This window comes from Heterocephalus glaber, unplaced genomic scaffold, assembly GCF_053883595.1.
Source record: "Heterocephalus glaber isolate CG9 unplaced genomic scaffold, H.glaber_assembly_v1.0 deba00001504, whole genome shotgun sequence".
NCBI classification, from domain to species: domain Eukaryota; kingdom Metazoa; phylum Chordata; class Mammalia; order Rodentia; family Bathyergidae; genus Heterocephalus; species Heterocephalus glaber.
The window spans coordinates 57808068-57821577 of NW_028258324.1; the positions used below are offsets into that span (position 1 = coordinate 57808068).

The 13510-nt window shown below is 37.4% G+C and overlaps 1 protein-coding gene across 27 annotated transcripts in view; it reads left to right on the plus strand.

Moving 5' to 3' along the window:
• Fxr1 (FMR1 autosomal homolog 1) overlaps positions 1–13510 on the plus strand; it is an 877806-nt gene that overhangs the window by 733625 nt on the left and 130671 nt on the right. The window lies entirely within an intron of this gene.

The window sequence follows — 13510 nt, forward strand, 5'->3', positions numbered from 1 at the left end:
AGTCCATGCAGGCTACCACAACAAAACACAGTAAACTGGGTGGCTCATATGTATCAGAAACATATTTCTCACAGCTCTGGGGACTATAAATTCAGTTTGTGAGCAGACTCCATTTCCTGGCCCATGGGTGACACCTTCATATTTTGTCCTCCCATGGTGGGAAAGGGCAAGGCAGCTTTTGGAGGGCCTCATTTATCAGGGCATGAATCCTGGTCCCGAAAGTAGAGCTCTGCTCACCTCCCACAGACCCTGCCTGGAGTTTGGGCTTCAGTGTATGAACTTAAGGGGAAAAACAAACCCACAGACCACAGCACCTGATACACGTTTAAGAATTGAAATCTACTAGAGCCATTTTCTAACTATTCATAGTGTTTCCTAGTCTTTATAACAAAGAGTATTTTTATAGCACTTATTGTTCTAATTATATATTATGAAAGTTATTTGTGTTTTTATGATTGAAGACAATTTAGAAAATACAGAAAAAATATATTTTTTTAAATATGCCAATAAATCTAACTCAAGGGTTGGCATATTATGGCCAACAGGTTTACCACCTAGTGTTTGGTAAAGAAAAATGTTAAACCCATTTGCTTACTGCTATCTGTGGTGTTGCCAGCAGGCAGAGCTGACTGGTGTGACAGAGACTAACTATATGGTCCACAAAGCCTAACATAGTAACTGCCTAAGCCTTTACAGGGAAAGTTTGTTAGCTCCTGCTCTGACCTTCTGAAACCATCAGTTCATTTATTTATATACTTTTAGAAAGGTATGTTCTAGATGTTTTTTTAAATAGTCAATGTCATACTATAGCTAGTCACATATTTTTCCAGTTTCATTTTCCATACCACCATCAGTGTTTTGCATATAATTAGCATTCATTATGAAAGAGAGCCAAAGGTAAACATTTTTAACTGTACTATAATATTCCATCTTATGAAAGTATCATTGTCCATTTAAGAAATTCTCTACTTATACCTTGCTTTTTAACATTTACATTTTCCAAAATTTTATTATAAATAATATTATTGTACATATCTTTGCATATGATTATTTGCATTTTAATCATTCTCTTATCCTAGATTCTTTAAAGTGAGATTACAGGAATCAAAGTATATCAATATTTTTAAGGTTTCTGGTAAACATACTGCAGTTTTAAAACATTGTTTCCCCAGAACTCTGGGCTTCTACAGGTTGCATAATATCATGTAGGTAAACAGTGGAGATTGCTTTAGGCCGTCTTGAGAAAAATTAATATTTTTTCATATTTTAAATGCAAATGAGGATAAATAGAAAAATAACTAACCTTTATTTTGGATGGGGCATTGTTCTAAGTGATTTACATATATTAACTCACTTAATCCTCACAACAATCCTTAGGGATACTTCCTGTTATCCCTATTTTAGCAGTGAGCAGGGATTAAAATCTAGACAGTCTGGCTCCAGAGTTCTTGCATCTCACCCGGATGTGACTGCCAACTACCCCTGTGTGGGGCTCCTTCTTCTTTTCATATTCACTCTGTGATTCTATTGCTCTTAAGGATTATGTCTTGTGTTAAATTGCTGGCAAATATATTTTGACTCTACAGGTTCTGTGACTCCAAATTTTGGAAATTCTTTTCCAAAGGTTGGCAAAGGATGGCACCCTATTAGCAGCAGAGTGGCTCAGTTCACAGGAGATATTGCTCCCCCATTATCTTGGGCTTGCTCTGTGTTTGTTTCCCCCACTGCTCATCTTACTCAGTGTTTTGTCTTCTCATCATCCATCTCCAGAGCTTAAAGTGTACCTCTCATGCTGTTGGTGACAGATGTGTTCTGATGCTCTTTCTCTTCGTTACTATTGCCACACACACAGAGGCAGGCAGGAGGAGCTTGCCGAAGCTCAAGGAAAAATGTTTGATATCATAATTGCTTCATTTGGGTTTCTAGCTAATTTTAAAACAAATTTACACCATTTTATGGTGTTGTGAAACCACAAGGATCATGTTCAGAAGGAATCCTCCAATTATTTTTCCACTGAGGAACCCCCACTTTTTAATTAACAAACTTATGAAAATTAATTAAAATTGGCATCAGACTTCCAAAATTACATATCACTGACTACTGAACAAAAAATCTTAATCAAAATATTGAAAAAGCTAAAATCCAACTTGTTTTAGTTATCTTATACCTTTGCTCGAGGGGGGAAAAAATGGAAATAACAACGTAAGTAAAAAGAAGAGGCCTTTTAAAGCAATCTGTGGGATCTTTTAAATGGATGGTTTAGGGCTAGTGGAATAGCTTCAGTGTTGTAGCCCTTGTCTAGTATGCATTAGGCCCTGGGTTCGATCTTCCACTCCACTAAATAGTCTTTCAAAAGAATAATGATGGAGGCAGTTTCTTTGCCATCCTACTGAGAAGAGGAGTTTGTTTTTATAGAAATGTCTACCTTGATAAGAGGAAAGCAATTCAGGTGCAGTGAGTCCCTGGGAGTTTTGCATGAAGACTCAACATGGGCACTGCCAAAGGAGGGATTCGAGCAGAGAGAGGAAGGAAGGAGAAAGAGAAGCAGATAGTTTGGCTGACAGCAAGAAGCTGGCATTCCTGCTAAGTGACAGGAACTGGGTCAGGAGCCTTCACACAGTCTGCCTTACCTTTTTTGGAAAATAACCACGTACATGTGGGCTATTACCAACCTCACTGTATAGAGGACGACATCAGATTTAAAAGGGTTAAACGAACTTGCTGAGTTCTCTCTCCCTTCAGGCCCATGCTATGGTACACATTCTGGGTCATTTCTCCCTGCCAAAGTCTGATCCAGATTCCACCTTGCCATGGTCAGTTTGAGGTGGGAGGTGATTGTCAGCACTGAGTCTTGAAATTAGAGCAGATAATATTAACAATAATTAACTGAATGGTAGAGTTTAGTGGATTCCAACCTGTGTTTCAGTTCCCTTCTCATTTTACCCAAGACAACTGAAGGAGGCAGTTATTACTCTCTTCTATTTATGAGAAAATGAAATTATTCAGGGTTTACTCTTGGAGAGATGCCATTAGAAAGTGGTGGAGTTTTTATTCAGTCCAGAACTCAAGACTTTGAATCACTACACATTCACACACAGATGTGCATGCATGAGGTCACACAAGTACACAGTGTAAGTACGGTCACAGAGCTACGTAAGCATGTAGAAGTGTACAGCTTCTCAGGGTAAAAAGAAAGACTAGAAACCAGGGTAAAGAAAGGGAAAAGTTGTAAAACACATATTGAGACTACTATGGTCTAATAGGACTTTTCAAAGATTCTTATTTATATTGTTTGATCCACTGAGTCTCAATATTGTTATTGTTCCTCTTTAGCATTTCATCTGCCAATGTAAACTTTACTAAATTGAGCCTTTCCAGCTGGTGAAAATTTATCTGAAAGATATGGAAGCTAGCGTAGTATCCAGATGAGAAAAATTTAGCTAAGTGTGGTCATTGCTTATTTGGAATATTCATTTCAAAATGTTTGTTGGGAGAAGGTCAGCACATTTCAGTTACAAAATACTGAATTATGAAATTATATTAGCCAGTGTACTAGCACATAGAGGGCAGCCGGTAACTATTTAGAAACTAAATGTGTGAGAAACTACTGAAGTCCCTTATTTAAATTCTATACTTAATGCAAATATTGAGCTACATAAATTACACAAACCTGTTTTGAAAAGAAAGTGTTTTCTTAAGATCAATGTTTGTATATCCAAATTAGATGATTCCTCAAACATATTTTAAGAAATAACTTTTGTAGAGCCAGGGATTTAGCTCAGTGGTTCTGGCACCTGCCTCTAAAGCACAAGGTTCCAAGTTTGATCCCTGGTACCAAAAAAAAAAAAAGAAAAGAAAAGAAATAACTTTTATAAAAGTCACTCTTCCTATTATTTTTCATATCATTGCTTTTGTCTTGGTGTGTGTTTGTATGTGTGTGTGTGTTCTTGTTTGTAATGCTGGGGATTAAACCCAGGGCCTTAAACATACTAGGCAAATGCTCTACCACTGATCTCCATTTCCAGCCCTCTTTCATTGTTTTTATGACAGGAATACAAATACATCTTTCCACATTCTTCCTACCTCATTTAATACATCAGAGCTGATCTAAGCATGTCATGTATGTGTGCTATGTATTTTATTTATAACACATCTCCTTTGTTTCATGCAAATTAGAAGAACTTAAACAATATTTATACTTTGGTCCAGTTGGTTTGGAAAGTTTTCATATCATGTCAGCCTTATGCTTGTTCTTCAGACATCATGGAGGCATATTTTGGGATTTTTCTCTGAATAAGACAATAATGTCCACGATCATATTCTTTCTGTTTATCTTGTGACTTCATCTACTTCTCTCTCATGGAACATGCAGAGATTTATGAAGTATAATGCAGTAATAGACTGATCAATCATATATGAGGTTTGATTAAAATATACAGTAAATTATATATATATATACAGTAAATGCCCTAATTTTTAAAATTTATTACTAGGAAAAACACATTGCCATGAATCCCCCTCAAAATACTTCCTCTTACTTCAAACAAACTTATTCCATCATTCTTCCCACTTTCTTTTTTTTTTTAAGTTCTTTTATTGGGACATTTTAGGTATACACTACATTTACATTTCTCATTGGGAACTTGTACCTTTACATGATGCGTCTTGGTTCTTTTTTTTCCCCATTCCCTGCCCTCCCTTCAACCCCTCCACCCAGGGCCAGGGATTTAGCTCAGTGGTTTCACCGCCTGCCTCAACCCCTCCACCCTTCCCTATTTACAAAGACTTTGTTTCCATTTTTTTCATTTCTCATAATTTTTCCTTTCTCTTCTTTCCTTTCCCCTACCCCTCCCACTTCCCCTACCACTTTGGACCTTTTCTTCCTATTTCGCTTTATCAATTATTCATTTTAATCATTGGTACGTATTAAGTATACAATATAATGACATTCATCGTTGGAAATTTGCACCTTTACATAATCTCTCTTTGTTCTTTTTCTTCCCCCTTCCCCTGCCCTCCCTTCAATCCTTCCACCCCTCCCTATTTACAAAGATTTTGTTTCCATTTTTCCATATTCTCATATTCCATTCCCTTCTTTCCTTTCCCCTACCCCTCCCACTTCCCCTTCCCCTTGGCCCCTTTTCTTCCTATTTCATATTATCTATTATACCTTTTAGTCCTTATTTACACTTTCAGTTTCTCACACTAGAAAAACTATTCAGTATTTACACGTGTGTCCTATTTATTTCACTTAAGAATATCGCCACAATGTGCATCCATTTAGCTATAAATGTCTCTAATTTCTCATTTTTTATGGCTGAGTAGTTCTCCATTTTATATTAAAAAAAAAAGTTTTCTTTATCCAGTCTCTAGTTGATGGGCATTTTGGGCTGTTTCCAAGTTTTAGCTATTACAAATTGTGCTGCTATGAACATGAGTACACATATATCACTGTGGTATGATTCTTTTAATTCTTTGGGGAAGATACCTAGCAGGGAAATGGCTGGGTCAAATGGGACTTCCAGTCCTAGTTCTTTGAGGTATCTCCATACTGATTTCCACAGTGGTTGCACCAGTTTACACTCCCACCAGCAGTGGAGGAGGGTTCCTCTTTCCCCACAGGCCCACCAACATTTGTTATTGGTTGATTTCATGATACCATCCATTCTTTCTGGAGTGAGGTGGAATCTTAGCGTTGTTTTCATTTGCATCTCTCGAATAACCAGTGATGTTAAACATTTTTTCATGTATTTATTTACTACTTCTACTTCTTTGTCTGAGAAATGTCTGTTCATTTCAGATAACCATTTTCAGATTGGGTCTTTGAATTTTGGAGGTCTGATCTTTTTAAGTTGTGGGTTGTCTCTTCACACTGCTGGTGGTTTCTCTTGCTGTCCAGAAGCTTTTTAATAATAAGTGATTCCACTTGTTGATTACTTGTGCTAGTTCACAGGCACCTGAGGTTTTGTTCATGAAGTCTTTTCCTACACCAATGTCTTCAAGAGTTCTACCTAACCTCTGTTCCAGCTGGTTCAGCATTTGTGTTTTAATATTTAGATCTTTAATCCATTTTGATTTTAGTTTAGTTCGTGGTGAGAGATATAAGTCTAGTTTTATCTTTGGCAAGTTGAAACCCAACTTTTCCAGCACCATTTATTAAAGAGGCTATCTTTCCTCCAGTGAGGGTGTTTGGCTCCTTTGTGGAAGATGAGATGGATGAGTGTGTCTGGAGTTGTTTCTGCATCTTCTGATCTGTTCCACTGGTCCTCAGGTCTGTTTCTTTGCCAGTACCATGCTGTTTTATCACAGTAGCTTTGTAGTATAGTTTCAAGTTGGGGATTGTGATACCTCCATTCTTCTCACTTTCTGAAGCAGTTCTGGAAGTCCTTTTTCATAAATATGTTTGGGAATGTGATCAAAAATACAGTGAATCCTGCTACTGAGCACTATCCAATAGGAAGGCAGGCTCCTAAAAACATTATGGTGCTTTCTTATCCACTGTATTCACCAAATCTGGCACCACACCACTTCTATCTCTTCCCTAAAGCCAAATTGACCTTGAAAGGTAAACATTTTGAAGTGATTCAGGGTAACAAGACAGCAAGAACAGGACAATCAAAGAAACTCATGAAGAAGGACTTCCAGAACTGGTTCAGAAAGTGGCAAGAATGGTGCGCTAAGTGTGTACGAAGTGAGGGGGAAGTATTTTGAGAGGATTACTAGCAATGAGTATTTTATGTAATAATTATTTTGATTTAAACATTCACCACATTTTTTATAACACCTCATAAATGTGTTTTCATTATCAGATTTATAATTTAATTTTGGCCAGGCATGGTAGCTCATGCCTGTAATACCAGAACTCAGGAGGCTGAGGCAGGAGGATTATTGAGAATTCGAGGCCAGCCTGGGCTACACAGTGAGTTCATGACCAGTCTGAAGGACACAGTGAGACCCTATCTCAAAAAAAAAAAAATTTTTGGAGTCCTTAAAACAACTGTAGCGTACATGCATTCCTCAGGACACTGTATGGGAACCATAGCTATAGGACACTGATAGTAATGAAACATAATCAAAACTATGTTTTAGAATAACCTCTCCTGTCATTCAATAGAGGAGACTTAAAGAGCAGAAAAAACTAGAAATTGAGAGATTGGCTAGGAAGTTATAATGAGAGACAATGGCAAATTAAATTAGAATGAAAATCACAAAAGAAAATGTAGTATTTGAGACATTAAATTGATTTTTAAAATAAACAAATGTTAGTTACCAGGCTTGATGAATGAGAAGAGGTCATTAATGGCTTCTTGCTTAGGAGTCGAGAGAACTAACAGTGAAGCTACTGAGCATACACAAGCATGCTGAAGACAGAGGAGCAGGTCTGGGCTGGTCTACAGTGCAGCAAATGCAGAGTTTGATTTCAGTCATAGGGAAGCTGAGGTGCTCAATACCCAGAGGACAGCTAGAACTTAAGAGAAAGACCAGGGCTGGTTCTGAATTTGAACACCAAATATTTTTATTATTATTATTATTATTTTGGTACTGGGGAGCAAACTCGGGACCTTGCGCTTGCGAAGCAGGCTGAGGAACCACTGAGCTAAATCCCTGGCCCTTGAACACCAAACTGATAAAGCCATATGAGTGGCAGCCAAGGAGAAAGTGAAGAAGAAAAGAAAAGAAGCTAAGGACAAACCCTGGGGACCATGACCTACTACGGGACATGTAGAAAAGAGCCACCAAAAGAGTTAAGGGAGCTAAGTCAAGCAGGAGAGTTAACAGGACAGAAATGTGCAAGGGGGGACTTGGAAGGAAGAAGAGGTAAGCAGCCCTAGGCCACAAAGAAACACACATTTTTTCATTCTAGATGTCTTGTCTTGTTAATTCCTGCCCATCTACCTTCTGCCGTCCACTCTCCAAAATGAATTTTAACCTGTGGTAAATGATTTTGTTCCTACTTCACAAAGAAGTTTAATGCTGTGAGGTGTGACCTATTTCATACCCCATCACCTTTACCTTCACGAACCATTCACCTACATGAAGGAATCCCTGCAGCTTTCCCTTCTTTTCCACACCCGAGGGGGTTATGAGACCTTGCATTTGCTCTGTGCTCCTGACTTTGTTTCATGGTAGCTCTTCTTTCTCTTTAACAAATACCATGTCTTGAAGGCTTCTTCCCTTAGTTCTTAGCATATGTAATTCTCCCCCTCCTTCCACTGCTTCCCCTCTGCTTTCCCAGTCACATCTTTGGAAGACTCTGTTTATACTCACTAAATCTTATCCCTCTCCTCCTATTCTCTTTGGAATCCCTGCGGTCTGACTTTACCTCCACCCCTCAATTAAATTCCTCCATCAAAGGTTATTAATGACTTCCATCTGGCCAACTCCTTTTTCCATTTCTCAAGTCAACCCAATGAACTTCAGGCTTCATTTTAAACTGCAGATTGATCCACCTCTCATCAGGTCTCTGGGCCACTGCATCCTCTAGAGTCTCTCCTGTCTCTCTGCAGTTGTCTCTCCGAATTTTCTGGTATCTCTTCCTCCCCTTGATCCAATTGTTAGAATTCCTTCATTGTTGACCTTAAGCTTATTTTCTCACCGTAAATGCCACAAAGTTTCAGAGAATTCATCCACTCTGCCCTTCCTTTTACAGTATCTCTCCTATTTGTACCTCCTGCTTTTGTATTCATTCAAGTTAGTAAGCATTTTTTTCAAACTGTAAATTCAAAGGAGAATATGACATCAATCTTGTCATCCACATGCTTGTAAGAATTATTTCAACTGGTTGCCATGTGTGGTAACACATGGCTGTGATCCTAGTATTCAAGAAGGCTTCAGCAGGAAGATTGCCATGAGTTCAAGGCCAGCCTGGGCTACATAGTGAGACCCTGTCTCAAAGAACAAAATAAATAAATAAAAAGAATTATTTCAACTAGAGTGATTTTATACTCCTATATATCTTAAAGTAACAACTATTTTGAATGGTCGGAGAGTGAAGTATGAAGAACTTTGGTCTAACTGGAGACCAAGAGAAAATTTTAAAATTAAACTAGGACATTAGGAACCTGAAGGTTGAGGAGGGCATCTGAGTTAATAGGATATGTGTGAAGAAAGAGAAATCAGAATGCAAAATAATAATAATTTTTAATTCTGGTACCCCAGAATTGTAATGCAAAAACAGAAAACTGGCTTCCTTCTTTTTCTCTCATATATTATGATATAGAGACTTCCTGGAACCATTAGCTGAGGGTTAATCTGTTCTGTACAATTCGAATCAGTTCTGAGGAAGGAATAGGAGTCTCAGAGCCAGACAGGATGGGTTCCAGTCCTACCCCAGCCATTTGCTGGCCAGGTGACTCAGTTAACTTATATAAGTCCAAGTTTCCAGTTTGTAAAATGGCACTGATAATGCTCTCATAAGCTTATCTTGAGAACTAAAGGAAATAATGCATTTAAAGTATTTATAACAATCCTTCAAACTACCAAGGATTCAAGAAATGACTGTGCTAGTTGCAAATCAAACAGGCATTTTTTTGGACTGACCTAAAAATGCAACTATGTTTCTATGAGAAATTTCCATATTCCAAGTGATTGGCTTTGAGATAGTCTTCATTATGCAAACATTTCAATACTTGCTTTCAAAATTCAACTTACTTTTTAAAGGAACTGCTGATCTTTCCAATTGCCTATACTTTTTATTTAGCTATTCAGCTGCCACCTTAATCTCACAACTAATATAAATTCCTCCCTGAAATAAGAATTCCTTAGGAGCAAGAAATATATCTTTATTGAATAACTATTTATTGAGCACCTATATACCCACAGCTGCACAAAAAGGGTACATGTAACATAGTTCCTCCCTTCGTAGGACTTAACTTCCTTCTGTGGAAAATGATATGCAAGTACAATCCAACATCAAAGATCTAAATATTGAAACAGAAACAACTTGCTGGAACATAGGTTAGGTAGAACTCTTGAAGACATTGGCATAGGAAAGACTTTATGAACAAATCCTCAGTAGCACGGGAACTAGCACAAAAAATCAACAACTGGGATCTCATCTTATTAAAAAGCTTCTGTACCACAAGAGAAACCACCAACAGAGCTAAGAGACCCTACAATGTGGGGAAAAAAATTTTACCAGGTGTTCCTCAGACAAAGGTCTACTATATAGAATATATAAAGAACTTTAAAAAATCAGACCCCCCAAATGTAAAGACCCAATTCAAAAATGGGCATCTGAAATGAACGGAAATTTCTCAGACAAAGAAGTAAAACCATCAAATAAACATATGAAAAAATGTTTAGCATCACTGGCCATTCAAGAGATGCAGGTGAAAACAACACTGAGATTCCACCTCACCCCAGAAAGAATGGCTGCTATCAAGAAATCAACCAATAATAAACGCTGGCAGGGTTGTGGGGAGAAAGGAACCCTTCTCCACTCCTTGTGGGAGTGTAGACTGGTGCAAACACTGTGGAAATCAGTATGGAGATACCTCATAAAACCAGGATTAGAAGTCCCATTTCATCCAGCTATTCCCCTGCTGGTATTTTCCCAAAAGAATTAAAAGAATCATACCACAACGATATGTGTGCACCCATGTTTATAGCGGCATAGTTTGTAATAGCTAATACTTGGAAACAGCCCAACTGCCTATCAACTGGAGACTGGATAAAGAAGATGTGGGGGTTTTTTTTAATAAATGGAATACTACTCAGCCATAAAGAATGAGAAACTAGAGTTATTTGTAGCTAAATGGATGCACATTGAGGCGATACTCTTAAATGAAATAAATAGGACACAAATGTGTAAATACCAAATAGTTTATCTAGTGTGAGAAACTAAAAGTGTAGGGCTGGGGATTTAGCTCAGTGGTTCCAGCGCCTGCCTTGCAAGTGCAAGGTCCTGAGTTTGATCCCCGGTACCAAAAAAAAAAAAGAAAAGAAACTAAAAGTATAAATAAGGATCAAAATGTATAACAGATACTGTGAAACAGGAAGAAAAGTTCTAAAGGGGAAGGGGAAGTGGGAGGGGTAGGGGAAAGGAAAGAAGGGAAAGGAAAAAATATGAGAAAATGAAAAAAAGGAAACAAAGTCTTGTAAATAGGGAGGGGTAGAGGGGTTGAAGGGAGGGCAGGGGAATGGGAAAAAAATAAGAACCAAGATATATCATGTAAAGGTACAAATTCCCAATGATGAATGTCATCAGATTGTATACTTAAAAACGTACCAATAAGCTTAATGAAAAAAAAAATACAATCCAAGATAACTTCTATGATTAAAAAAAGATGGGTGCCAAGGTTTGTGGAGTATAGTCAAAAAGATGATTCATTTTGTCTCAATTGATAAACTCTTAGTAAAGGAGGTGACATTTAAACTGGACCAAATCTGCAACCAAGTCAATAATAGATAAAAAAGAAAGACATTCTTAGAGAGATCTATTTGAACTTCTCCTGCAGAGAAAGATTCCTAAGAGGAGTATGGTTTTTTTGGATCCTAAATTTAAAAGATGAGATAAAAAGTGAGTGTCATGGAATGCATCTAGGCATGCATATAATATGCTTGCAACAAATAAGAGAGAGGTGGGATTATTTTTTGCAGAGTCCTAGGAACTAAATAGGGAAATTTAGACTTTATTCAATAAGAAAAAAAAAGAGGTATTATAGGTTCTAGGTCATAGGTTCTAGAACCAAGGTCTTTGTAACATGTTGGAAGAAGAATGGAAGGAGGGCTATTCCAGCAGGGCTGCCATAGTAAAGATGGCAGACAAGACTACCCTCAAACAGTTTAACAGGTGTGACCCATTGTAGGTTGAGAGTAGCACTTTTTTTGTTGTTGTTTTTGGTTTTTGGTTTTTTGAGGCAGTCTTGCTATGTAGTTCAGGCTGACCTCAAACTCTCACCAATCCTCCTGCCTCAGCCTTCCGACTGCTAGGATTATAGGCTTGCACCACCACACCTGGTAGAGTAGCGCATCTTTAGAGATGAACTGTAAAAATACAAATGTGATGTTTCAAGAATGGCATCTGGGGTATTTGAATAATGCATATATTCTGAATATATTCACCAGCACCAAGATAACCTGAACAATAAAACCATAGCCCAGCTTATCCTTTGATATTCAATAGGACAAATTGTATGGATCCAAAACATCAAGGGTTATAATAAGAAATGTTTCCTGTCTACTTAGGCGTGGGTGTGTTTTCATTTCTAATATGTGACTTAAAAGGGGGAATGGGAAGATAAGAGGGTAAATCAGTCCACTTTTTCATAGCAGCATATTTACTTTACCAGAAAAAAAATGACTTTAATTGCAGAGGGATAGAAAAAAATGTTTGCGTACACTTCCTTGACAAGATTTCGGGCTTTCGTGTGAGAATAAGATATACATTTACAGTAAGTTTAGACTTGGGGGTAGAATTTAAAGCTCTCATCCATCAACATATCATAATGGCTGAACATGACACTTGCATAATAGCATTTGTTTGAGCACGTTTAGAAAGAGCAGGGAAGTCTTTGCAGTGCTAAGAAAATTTTTAAATCCTAGGATGTTTTCTTCTCAAAATGAGAAGCAACACCTAATCAAAATAAATTGGCAACTCCCCGCTCAGAATCTGTGTTGTTTCTGTAATGCACAGGAATGGTTAAGGAAGGAAAGGGAATCTCAAGGTCACTGGGAATCGTCTTTAGAGTATTCTTACAGGGCTTATCTGTGCTCACATGCCTAATTTTTTTTTTCCAAGTGCAAAGAATGCCCACTTGCTTGAGACAGGCCCAGTGCCATCCTTTATTCAACTTCCTTTATACTGCTTTTTTTAAAGAAGCTGTCAAGTTCTTTTTTTCCAGCTGACAGGAAAGGCCAAATCTGTGGTACAGGAAAGGAGGTGCAAAAAGAAACTTTTTGTGTTGATGTTTTACTAAGTGAGCTAAGGAGAATTTTAGAATCATGTAATTTACTCTGGAGGCATTTACTGTACATAGCTATAGTGATGGTAATTTCTTTCATTGTTGAAGTGAAAAGATAACCATCAATCAGTTGTCAATTGGTCAATTGCAGAAGTGATGAAAAGAAACTGGTAGGAACAATCACTTCTGGGGCTACCTAGACCATTTGGATGGAGGCTTAAGAAAAGTATGGGAACTGGATTGCATTTTAAAAAGGGATTGGACCAGATTTTCAAAAAGGTTAAGCGGTATAACTTCCTTGTAAAGAATGGCTTTGCAGTTATGAATAATGAGAAAATGCATTTTTAAAATGAAAAAAAAAAGACATAGGATTAAAAAGTGAAAATTGGTTTTTAAGCTAGATAAGTTAAATAAGCCCCCAAATTTGATAGACATTTTGTTCTTAATAGAAGAATAAATTCAGCTTACTCATAACTCAACACATGCCTTTCAGAGTAAATTAATAAAAATTACTTTGCACTCAAGCCCTACTTCCAATTTTGAGCACTTTGAAATAAAAAACTTCCTAAGTATTTATCACAAGGAACAGATAATCCACTAATTTT